Here is an 11,388-nt window from a genome sequence, read left to right as displayed (position 1 = left end):
AATTTTAATTGACAAAAAAATTGTATGTTAAAGGTATACAAAATGATGTTTTGATATATGTATGCAATGTAGAATGTTTAAATGGAACTAATTAGTATATGTGCCACCTCACATACTTACTAATAGTCTTGTGATGAGAACTTTTAATATTTACTCTCTTAGTGATTTTTAAGTATACAATACATGGTTGTTAAGTACAGTCACCATGTTGTACAATAGAGCTCTTTAAGTCATTTCTCCTGTCTAACTGAAATTTTGTGTCCTCTGACCAACATCTCCCCATTTCCCCTTCTCCCTAGCCCCTGGTAACCACCATTCTACGCTCTGCTCCTACAAGGTTTTTAGATTTCATATGTATGTGAGATCATGTGATATCTTCCTTCTTCCTTCCCTCTCTCCTTCCTTCCTTCCTCTCTTTCTTCTTTCATCTCTCTTTTCTTTCTTCCTTCCTTGCTTTCTTTCTCTCTCTCTTTCATCTCTCCCTTCCTTCCTTCCTTCCCTTCTTTCTTTCTTTCCTTCTTTCTTTCTTTCTCTTTCTTTCTTTCTTTCTTTCTTTGTCTCTCTCTCTCTTTCTCTCTCTCTCTCTGTCTTTCTTTCTCTCTCTCTCTGTCTTTCTCTCTCTCTCTCTCTGCTTCCTTCCTTCCTTCAGACAAGATCTCACTCTGTCATTCAGGCTGGAGTGCAGTAGTGTGATCATAGCTCACTGCATCCTTGAACTCCTGGGTTCAAGCGATCTTTCTGCCTCAGCACCCTCCAAGTAGCTGGGACCACAGGCTATATCACCATACCTGACTAATATTTTAAGTCTTTTTTTTTTTTTTTTTTTTTGTAGAGACAGGGTCTCCCTACATTGCCCAAGCTGGTCTCAAACTCCTGGGCTCAAATGATCCTTCCTCCTTGGGCTCCCAAAGTGTTGGATTGCAGGTGTGAGCCACTGTGCCTCATTCAGTATTTGTCTTTCTGCACTTAGCTTATTTCATAAAGAAGTCAATGTTAAATATTAAAAGTTATTTTAAAGATATATTAGCAAGACAATATGGTAGGGACATAAATATAAACACACATACCAACAGAACATGACAAAAGAACAAAACCAGCCTCATGCATACTCGATGGAGACAAAGGTAACACTGCAGAATGGTGAAGGAAGAACAGTCATTTTAAAGACGGTGTTGACTTAATTGAGTATTCATGTTCAAAAAAGAAATTTGAGCCTTATTTTACATCTCATAGACACACACTGTAACTTCCTTGTGGAATTTAAATCTAAATGCAATAAGTGAGCAATAAAAATTTTAGAATAATGCACAAATGACTATTCTTCTACCCCTCTCTCACATGTGAACGGCTGATCAAAAACTCAGAAGAATGCGACCTCTTGCCTCTTACCTCCCCACACCTTTTAAACATTTCTCTCTCTTTCCCCAGTATCTGCTCTTTCCCCTTTAAATATTGAAGCCCACCTCCCCCTCCCCCATCCCCCTCCCCCATCCCCCTCCCATCCCCCTCCCCTCCCCCTCCCCCTCCCTCCCCTCCCCCTCTCCCCTCCCCCTCCCCTCCCCCTCCCCTCCCCCTTCCCCCCTCCGTCTCCCCTCCCCCTCCCCCCTCCCCCCTCCACTCCCCCTCCCCCTCCCCCTCTCCCTCTCCCTCTCCCCTTTCTTCAGTCTCCCTCTCCTTCTTTTTTCGGTCTCCCTCTGTTGCCGAAGCTGGACTGTACTGCCGTGATCTCGGCTCACTGCAACCTCCCTGCCTCGGCCTCCTGTGATTCTCCTGCCTCGGCCTGCCGAGTGCCTGGGATTGCAGGCGTGCGCAGCCACATCTGAATGGTTTTTGTATTTTTGGTGGAGACGGGGTTTCGCCATGTTGACCGGGCTGGTCTCCAGCTCCTGGCCTCGAGTGATCTGCCCACCTCCGCCTCCCGAGGTGCTGGGATTGCAGACGGAGTCTCGCTCACTCAATGCTCAGTGTTGCTCAGGCTGGAGTGCAGTGGCGTGATCTCTGCTCGCTATAACCTTCACCTCCCAGCTGCCTGCCTTGGCCTCCTAAAGTGCTAAGATTACAGCCTCTGCCCCACCGCCACCCCGTATAGGAAGTGAGGAGCGTCTCTACCTGGCCGCCCATCGCCTGGGATGTGAGGAGCGCCTCTGCCCGGCCGCCCCCTCTGGGAAGTGAGGAGTACTTCTGCCCGGCCGCCCTGTCTGGGAGGTGAGGAGTGCCTCTGCCCGGCCGCCCTGTCTGGGAGGTGAGGAGTGCCTCTGCACAGCCGCCCCATCTGGGAGGTGAGGAGCACTTCTGCCCGGCCGCCACCCCGTCTGGGAGGAAGTGAGGAGCGCCTCTGCCGGGCCGCCCCGTCTGGGAGGTGAGGAGCACCTCTGCCTGGCCGCCCCGTCTGGGAAGTGAGGAGCGCCTCTGCCCGGCCGCCACCCCGTCTGGGAGGAAGTGAGGAGCGCCTCTGCCGGGCCGCCCCGTCTGGGAAGTGAGGAGCGCCTCTACCCGGCCGCCCCGTCTGGGAAGTGAGGAGCGCCTCTGCCCGGCCGCCCCCTCTGGGAAGTGAGGAGAGCCTCTGCCCGGCCGCCCCGTCTGGGAAGTGAGGAGCGCCTCTGCCCGGCCGCCCCCTCTGGGAAGTGAGGAGCGCCTCTGCCCGGCCGCCCCGTCTGGGAAGTGAGGAGCGCCTCTGCCCGGCCGCCCCGTCTGGGAAGTGAGGAGCGCCTCTGCCAGGCTGCCCTGTCTGGGAGGTGTACCCAACAGCTCCAAAGAGACAGCGACCATCGGGAGCGGGCCATGAGGACGATGGCGGTTTTGTTGAGGGGAGGGGGGGAAGTGTGGGGAAAGGAAGGAGAGATCAGATTGTTGCTGTGTCTGTGTAGAAAGAGGTGGGCATAGGAGACTCCATTTTGTTCTGACTAGGAGAAATTCTTCTGCCTTGGGATGCTGTTGATCTATGGCCTTTCCCCCAGCCCCGTGCTCTCTGAAACATGTGCTGTGTCAACTCAGGGTTAAATGGATTAAGGGCGGTGCAAGATGTACTTTGTTAAACAGATGCTTGAAGGCAGCATGCTCTTTAAGAGTCATCACCACTCCCTAATCTCAAGTACCCAGGGGCACAAACACTGCAGAAGGCCACAGGGACCTCTGCCTAGGAAAACCAGAGACCTTTGTTCATGTGTTTATCTCCTGACCTTCTCTCCACTATTATCCTATGACCCTGCCACATCCCCCTCTCCGAGAAACACCCAAGAATGATCAATAAATACTTAATTAAAAAATATATATATATTGAAGCCCTCAAAATCATCTTTGGAGAAAGGCACAGACTTGTCTCCCTGTCTCCCAGGCATGTGTCCTTAACCTTGGCAAAATAAACTTCTAAATGGATTGAGTCTCAAAAAAAAAAAAATTTTAGAATATATTCCAACAGATTATATTAATGATCTTGGTATAGGAACAGATTTTTTAAAACACTATATAGGAAGCTTTAAACATAAATAAGATTGATAAGTTAGACTACACTAAAATATTGAACATATCTTCAATGAAATACAATGTTTAAATAATGAAAATATAAATCACAGAGTAGGAGAGAATATTTTAAGCATGGCAGCAAAGGTCCTATGCCTAGATGATATAAAGTGCTTCTACAAGTCGATAAGAAAAAGACTCAATTAAAACATTGGGAAAACATTTGGACAGGCACTTCATAATAAAAGGGTATTCAAATGATCTATGCTCACATTAAAAGTGGTTCAACATCATTAATCATCAGGAAACTGCAAAATAAACCAACCAAGAGATAACACTGTATACTCATCAAGAGGCCTACATTTTTTATTTTATTTACTTACATTTTTACTTTAGATTCAGGGGGTACATATACAGGTTTGTTACAAGGGTATATTGCATGATGCTGAGGTTTGGGCTTCTATTGATCCCATCACCCATGTAGTGAACATACTGCATGATAGGAAGTTTTAAGCCCTTCTTCCCTCCTTTTCCTCTTTTGGAGTCCCCAGTGTCTATTGTTCCCATCTTTATGCTCACATATACCCACAATTTAGCTCCCACTTATAAGAGCACATGTGACATTTGGTTTTCTGTTGATGCATTAATTTGCTTAGGATGGTGGCCTCCAACTGCATCCATGTTGCTGCAAGGGATATTACTTCATTCTTTTCTATGGCTGCATAGTATTCCGTGGTGTATAGGTACAATATTTTCTTTATGCGATCCGGAGTTGATGGGCATCTGGATTAATTCCATGTCGTTGCTATTATGAATAGCACTGCAATGAACATATAAGCTCATGTGTCTTGTCAGTAGAATGGCTTATTTTCCTTTGGGCATACACCCAGTAATAAAATTGCTGGATCAAAAGGTACCTCAAATCTTAGTTCTTTGAGAAATCTCCAAACTGCTCTCCATAGTAGCTGGAGTGATTTACATTCCCACCAACAGTGTATAAAATTTCCCTTTTCTTTACAACCTCACCAACATCTGTTATTTTTTGACTTTTAATATTGGCCATTCTGACTGATGTGAGATGATATCTCATTGTGGTTTTGATTTGCATTTCTCTAATGATTATAGATGTTGAACTTTTTTTTTCATCTGTTTGTTGGCCACTTGTATGTCTTCTTTTGAGAAGTATCTGTTCACATCCTTTGCCCACTTTTTAATGGGGTTGTTTTTTGCTTATTGATTTGTTTAAGTTGCTTATAGATGCTGCTTTGTTGGATGTACAGTTTGCAAATATTTTCTTTCATTCTGTAGGTTGTCTGTTTACTCTGTTGATGGTTTCTTTTGTTGTGCAAAATCTCTTTAGTTTAATTAAATCCTACTCACCAATTTTTGTTTCTGTAACAATTGCTTTCAGGGACTTGGCCAAAAATTCTTTGCCAAGGCCATGCTAAAGAAGGGTATTTTCTATGTTTTATTCTAGCATTTTTATAGTTTCAGGTCTTACAATTAAGTCTTTAATTGCCCTGAGTTAATTTTTATGTACGGGCTAAGTGTCCAGTTTCATTCTTCAGCATATGGTTAGGCAGTTTTCCCTGCACCATTTGTTGAATATGGAGTCTTTTCCCCATTACTTGTTTCTGTTGACTTTATCAAAGATCAGTTGGTTGTAAGCATGTGGCCTTATTTCTGGGTTCTCTATTCTGTCTCATTGGTCTATATATCTCTTTTTGTACCAGTACCATGCTGTTTTGGTTACTGTAGCCTTGTGGTATGGTTTAAAGACTTTACCAAAAAACTCCTAGACCTGGTAAATGACTTCAGTAAAGCTTCAGGATACAAAATCAACATACGAAAATCAGTAGCATTTCTATATACCAGTAGTTTTTAAGCTGAGAGCCAAATCAAGAGTGAAATCCCATTCAAAATATCACCCCCCCCCCAAAATTAAAATACTTAGGAATACCTCTAACCAAGGAGGTGAAAAATCTCTACAAGGAGAACTACAAAACACTACTCAAAGAAATCATAGATGACACAAACCAATGGAAAAACATTCCATGCTGGTATGTTGAAAGAATCAATATTGTTAAAATGTCCATACTATAGATTCAGCATTATTTCCATCAAATTACCAATGTAGTTTTTCACAGAATTAGCAAAACTATTCTAATATTCATATGGAACCCAAAAAGAGCCAAAGTCATCCTAAGCAAAAATAACAAAACCAGAGGCATCACATTACTTAACTTCATGATGGCTAAAATTTAAAGATTGATAGAAACATATTACTGGTGTAGGTATAAATTATTAGCATTAATTTGGAAAACTATTGACAGTATGTCAGTTTTGAACAAAATCATACCCTATGAGCTAGCAACTCCACTTCTGGGTACACACCCACAACATGATTATCAAAAAGCATCCAAGTTTTATTTCATAAGCACCTAAGGATGTGGATCAAAATGCAAATCTCCTACACAAAATTAGTAGCCAGAGGGTTCCTGGTGAGTCTGGAAGCAAAGCAGAGCATTGTTTTTTATTACTCAGCTGTCATGGCCCAGTTGCCTTTGGAGGGTGAGGGCCAGCTGGCCAGTAGCTCAGATGGAGCAGGTATGAGTGGGTAAGAGCAGTGGTCCATCTGTCACTGCAGAAGCCTAGTCACCTGGGCAGAATATCTTGAACCTAGGATAAGTTCATCCATGGTAGACCAACTCTGTGATGGAGTTATGAGATGGAGAAAGAGGGTCTGGCACCATGCAACAGGATTTCACCCAAAGCTCAGCACTCTGAGGAGCACATCAGCATCAGGAACATCTGCCAGAAGCCAGTGGCTGTGGAAGAGGGGCAGTAGCCACTGAGCCTAGGTTCAGAGCTTCAACCCCCCTTCAGTCCTCTTGACTGGCAAGAGAACAGCAGAGTCTATTAGAGAGGAATTACAATTCCAAGCAAGAATTTAGGCCACATCTTTTTTTTTTCTTTTTATTATACTTTAAGTTTTAGGGTACATGTGCACAAATGTGCAGGCTTGTTACATATATATACATGTGCCATGTTGGTGTGCTGCGCCCATTAACTCATCATTTAACATTAGGTATATCCCCTAATGCTATCCCTCCCCACTCCCCCAACCCCACAACAGGCCCCAGTGTGTGATGTTCCCCTTCCTGTGTCCATGTGTTCTCATTGTTCAATTCCCACCTATGAGTGAGAACATGTGGTGTTTGGTTTTTTGTCCTTGTGATAGTTTGCTGAGAACGATGGTTTCCAGCTTCATCCATGTCCCTGCAAAGGACATGAACTCATCATTTTTTATGGCTGCATAGTATTCCATGGTGTATATGTGCCACATTTTCTTAATCCAGTCTATCATTGTTGGACATTTGGTTTGGTTCCAAGTCTTTGCTTTGTGAATAGTGCTGCAATAAACATATGTGTGCACGTGTCTTTATAGCAGCATGATTTATAATCCTCTGGGTATATACCCAGTAATGGGATTGCTGGGTCAAATGGTATTTCTAGTTCTAGAACCCTGAGGAATCACCACACTGACTTCCACAATGGTTGAACTGGTTTACAGTCCCACCAACAGTGTAAAAGTGTTCCTGTTTCTCCACATCCTCTCCAGCACCTGTTGTTTCCTGACTTTTTAATGATCGCCATTCTAACTGGTGTGAGATGGTATCTCATTGTAGACCACATCTTTCAGAATGAGACCACTGAGTTGAGGTCCACTTAGCAGGGACAGTGGCTTCAGGCTGTGGTTGACTGTTTAATCACACCCCGTTGTTCACTCTCTTCACCATTGTATGCAAAGTACAGCATCTCTGACAAGCAAGGAACACTGGCTTGCCCCACAGTGGCTGGCTGGGGTTGATGAAATGAGCAGCGAAGTAGCAGTGTGTCCAGTCCCAGCAGAGATTACCTCTAGCAGGAGCATGGCATTCCCCAAGAGAGGGCATCTCCTTTAGCCTGGACCTTGGAGCAAAAGCAACCCATGGATCAGACCAATAGACAACATGCAGCCCTCATCTAACCCAAGTGGAATATAGCTGTTGGTATAAGCCACTGAGATTTTGAGGTTGTCCCCACAGGAAAGCAAACTAGCATAACACTGAATTGCTGAGTGAGTGGGTGGTTAATTAATAACTCTCTTTCCCAACTAGAGCTTCCCTGAAAGTCCAAGGAGGCCTGGAGCACGCAGGGAGAGGGCAAGCAGCCCCGGAGAGAAACAGGGGACGTACCAGTGACCTGGATGCAACACAGCCTGGCCCAGGAGGAATTGGATACTCTTAAGGGATATTTCACACAAGTCATATGAATCTGGAAGACTACCCCAGATCCATACAGGGATATAGGACAAGGCCAGACTACTGTCTATTCCCAACACATCTCTCACCTGGAGAGTACTAATAAATACTGCCAATTCTTACTACCCAATTCCTGTTTTAATCAGTTGTCAAATACAATTTAGTATATTGCCATGGATTTTTATATTGGTGATATTTTCCTAAGGTGGCTTGCCAATGATCCCAGCCCCATTTGTTGAATAGGGTGTCCTTTCCCCACTTTATGTTTTTGTTTGCTTTGTTAAAGATCAATTGGCTCTAAGTATTTGGCTTTATTTCTGGGTTCTCTATTCTGTTCCACTGGTCTATATGCCTGTTTTTATACCAGTACCATGCTGTTTTGGTGACTATGGCCTTAAAGTATATCAGTTGATGCCTCCAGATTTGTTCTTTTTGCTTAGTCTTGCTTTGGCTACATGGGCTCTTTTTTGGTTCCATATGAATTTTAGGATTGTTTTTTCTAGTTCTGTAAAGAACGATGCTATGTTTTGATGGGAATTGCATTGAATTTGTAGATTGCTTTTGGCAATACGGTCATTTTCACAATATTGATTCTACCCATCCACGAGCGTGGGATGTGTTTTCATTTGTTTGTGTCATCTATGATTTCTTTCAGCAGTGTTTTGTAGTTTTTCTTGTAGAGGTCTTTTACCTCCTTGGTTAGGTATATTCCTAAGTTTTGTTTTGTTTTGTTTTATTTTGTTTTCAGCTGTTGTAAAAGGGAATGAGTTCTTGATTTTATTCTCAGCTTGGTTGCTGTTGGTGTATAGTAGAGCTGCCGATTTGTGTACAATAAATTTGTATCCTAAAACTTTGCTCAATTCATTTATCAGTTCTAGGAGCTTTTTGGAGAAGTCTTTAGGGTTTTCTAGGTATATAATCATATCATCAGCAAACAGCACAGTTTGACTTCCTCTTTAGCGATTTGCATGCCCTTTATTTCCTTCTCTTGTCTGATTACTTTGGCTAGGACTTTCAGTACTATGGTGAATAGAAGTGGTGAAAGTGGGCATCCTTGTCTTATTCCAGTTTTCAGGAGGAATGCTTTCAGCTTGTCCCCCTTCAGTGTTATGTTGGCTGTGGGTTTGTTGTAGATGGCTTTTGTTACCTTATGTCCTTTCTATGCTGATTTTGCTGAGGGTTTTAATCATTAAGGGATGCTTAATGTCAAATGCTTTTTCTGAGTCTATCTAGGTAATCATGTAATTTTTGTTTTTAATTCTGTTTATGTGGTGTATCGCATTTATTGATTTGCATAGTGTTAGTGGCTCTTTCTGCATACTTGAGAATATCTAGTTTTATGCCTCCTTTGAATCTGCGTAGGTTACTTAACCATGATGACCGTTCATTTCATTATTATATTTTGTTTTAAAAATGTATTTTTTAAATTTTAAAATATTTAATTGACAAAGATTGAATATTTTTGGTGTGCAACATGATGATTTCACATATGTATGCATTGTGTAATGATTACCAAAATCAAATTAATTAACACATCCATCACCACCCATGCTGTATATGAGATCCCCAGAACTGATTCATCTTATAACTGGAAGCTTGTATCCTTTGTCCAGCTTCTCACCCAGTTTCGCCTCTCCCTTACCCCTGACATCACCATTTTACTCTCTGCTTCTATGAGTTTGACACTTTTATTTATTTATTTATTTTTGAGATGGAGTTTCGCTTTTGTTGCCCAGGCTGGAGTGCAATGGCAAAATCTGAGCTCACTGCAACCTCTGCCTCCTGGGTTCAAGTGATTCTCCTGCCTCAACCTCCTGAGTAGCTGGGATTACAGGCATGGCATGTGCCACCACACCCAGCTAATTTTGTAATTTTAGTAGGGATGGGGTTTCGCCATGTTGGTCAAGCTCCTCTTGAACTCTTGACCTCAGGTGATCCACCCGCCTCGGCCTCCCAAAGTGCTGGGATAACAGGTGTGAGCCACCATGCCCAGCCCAGTTTGACACTTTTAGATTCCACACATAAGTGAGATCATGCAATATTTGTCTGTCTGTGTCTTTCTATGCTTATTTTATGTAACATGTCCTCCAGATTCATCTGTGTTGTGCAAATGGCAGGATTTCCTTCATTTTATGGCTAATAATCCACTTTATACTTCAAATTCTTCCTATCTTTCAGAACCAGATCCAATGCCATATCTTCCACAAAGCCTTCTTTGATCTTGAAGTTTGGCAGAGGAAGTTCTCCCCGCTGTGAGGTTTAATTATATTGATTTCCTCCTGGCCATGGGGCCGTTTGTAATAGGGATTTATGCAGGAGATAGATAAGGTTTCTCATGCAGCTTGCCAGCTGGTATCATAGAGTGTTTTCTGTAGTTATTATTCTATAACTATTTATTTATGTTTTATAAGTCCTATGAAATATCACTTAAAGGAAAATTCTCTCAGCCTTGTTCCCAAATTCTGTTTGATCACAAAGACACTATTGCTTTCTAGGTCTTGCTTTCATGAAACTGAACCTAAATAGTGTACCTTTTTTAAATATCTCCAGGGTTTTTCTTTAACTATTTTTGCTAAAGTAAAAGTGAATAGCAAAAATGGAGTATTTTAAACCTGAAAAAAAAAAGGAAGTGAGGTGGCTTGACTTCCTCCTAAGTTTATAGTAAGTATATTTTCTCATGGGAAGAAAAAAACACACTGATGATTAGAAACACTTTGCTTTTTGTTCAGCCACAACCTAGCTATTTCCCACAAAGTTAATCCACTGTTACCAGAATAGGGAAGCATCTGTATACATGGAGAGAAATGGAACCTAAATATTCCTGGAAACCTCATGTCACTTACACATTCCACAAGTTGCCTCGTATCAGGAAACACAGTTTATTCAAACATTTCAGTACTTCACCAGACTGAGTTTGCAAATAAAAACATTTTGGAATTGTGGCAAAGGGATTGGCTGTCATGGTAGAGGTGAGCCCAGGCATGTGGATTAGTATTCAGATGATAATTTGGCTCCAGAAATCATCACCACGGGGCACACAACCTTATAGTCAGAAAGGACCTCATGAATCACCCCATAGATTATCCTAAAATGTAAAGATTTTCTCCAGAATGAACCTAGTAGAGAAGACTATTCTAAGAGGCAGCTTATCGCATTCTGAAAACATTTTTGTTGTTTCTTTCTTTTTTTTTTTTTTTTTTGAGATGGAGTCTCGCTCTGTCCCCCAGGCTGGAGTGCAGTGGCAAAATCTTGGCTCACTGCAAGCTCTGCCTCCTGGGTTCACGCCATTCTCCTGCCTCAGCATCCCGAGTAGCTGGGACTACAGGCACCTGCCACCACGCCCAGCTAATTTTTTGTGTTTTTAGTAAAGATGGGGTTTCACCGTGTTAGCCAGGATGGTCTCGATCTCCTGACCTCGTGATCCACCCACCTCGGCCTCCCAAAGTGCTGGGATTACAAGCGTCAGCCACCGTGCCTGGCCTGTTTATCTTTATTTCTTGTAACTTGTTTTAATCATCCTATTTGGGACTCGTAGCTCTGACATTTGGTGATATTCGGAACACAGGGATTACTTATTCACAGGCTGTGACTTCACATAGTGGAAAACCTTTATTATTTATGACTC

The sequence above is a fragment of the Pongo pygmaeus genome, chromosome 16 (assembly GCF_028885625.2).
Source record: "Pongo pygmaeus isolate AG05252 chromosome 16, NHGRI_mPonPyg2-v2.0_pri, whole genome shotgun sequence".
In the NCBI taxonomy this organism is placed as follows: domain Eukaryota; kingdom Metazoa; phylum Chordata; class Mammalia; order Primates; family Hominidae; genus Pongo; species Pongo pygmaeus.
The sequence above is the reverse complement of the archived record's forward strand: the minus strand, read 5'-3'. Positions refer to the sequence as shown.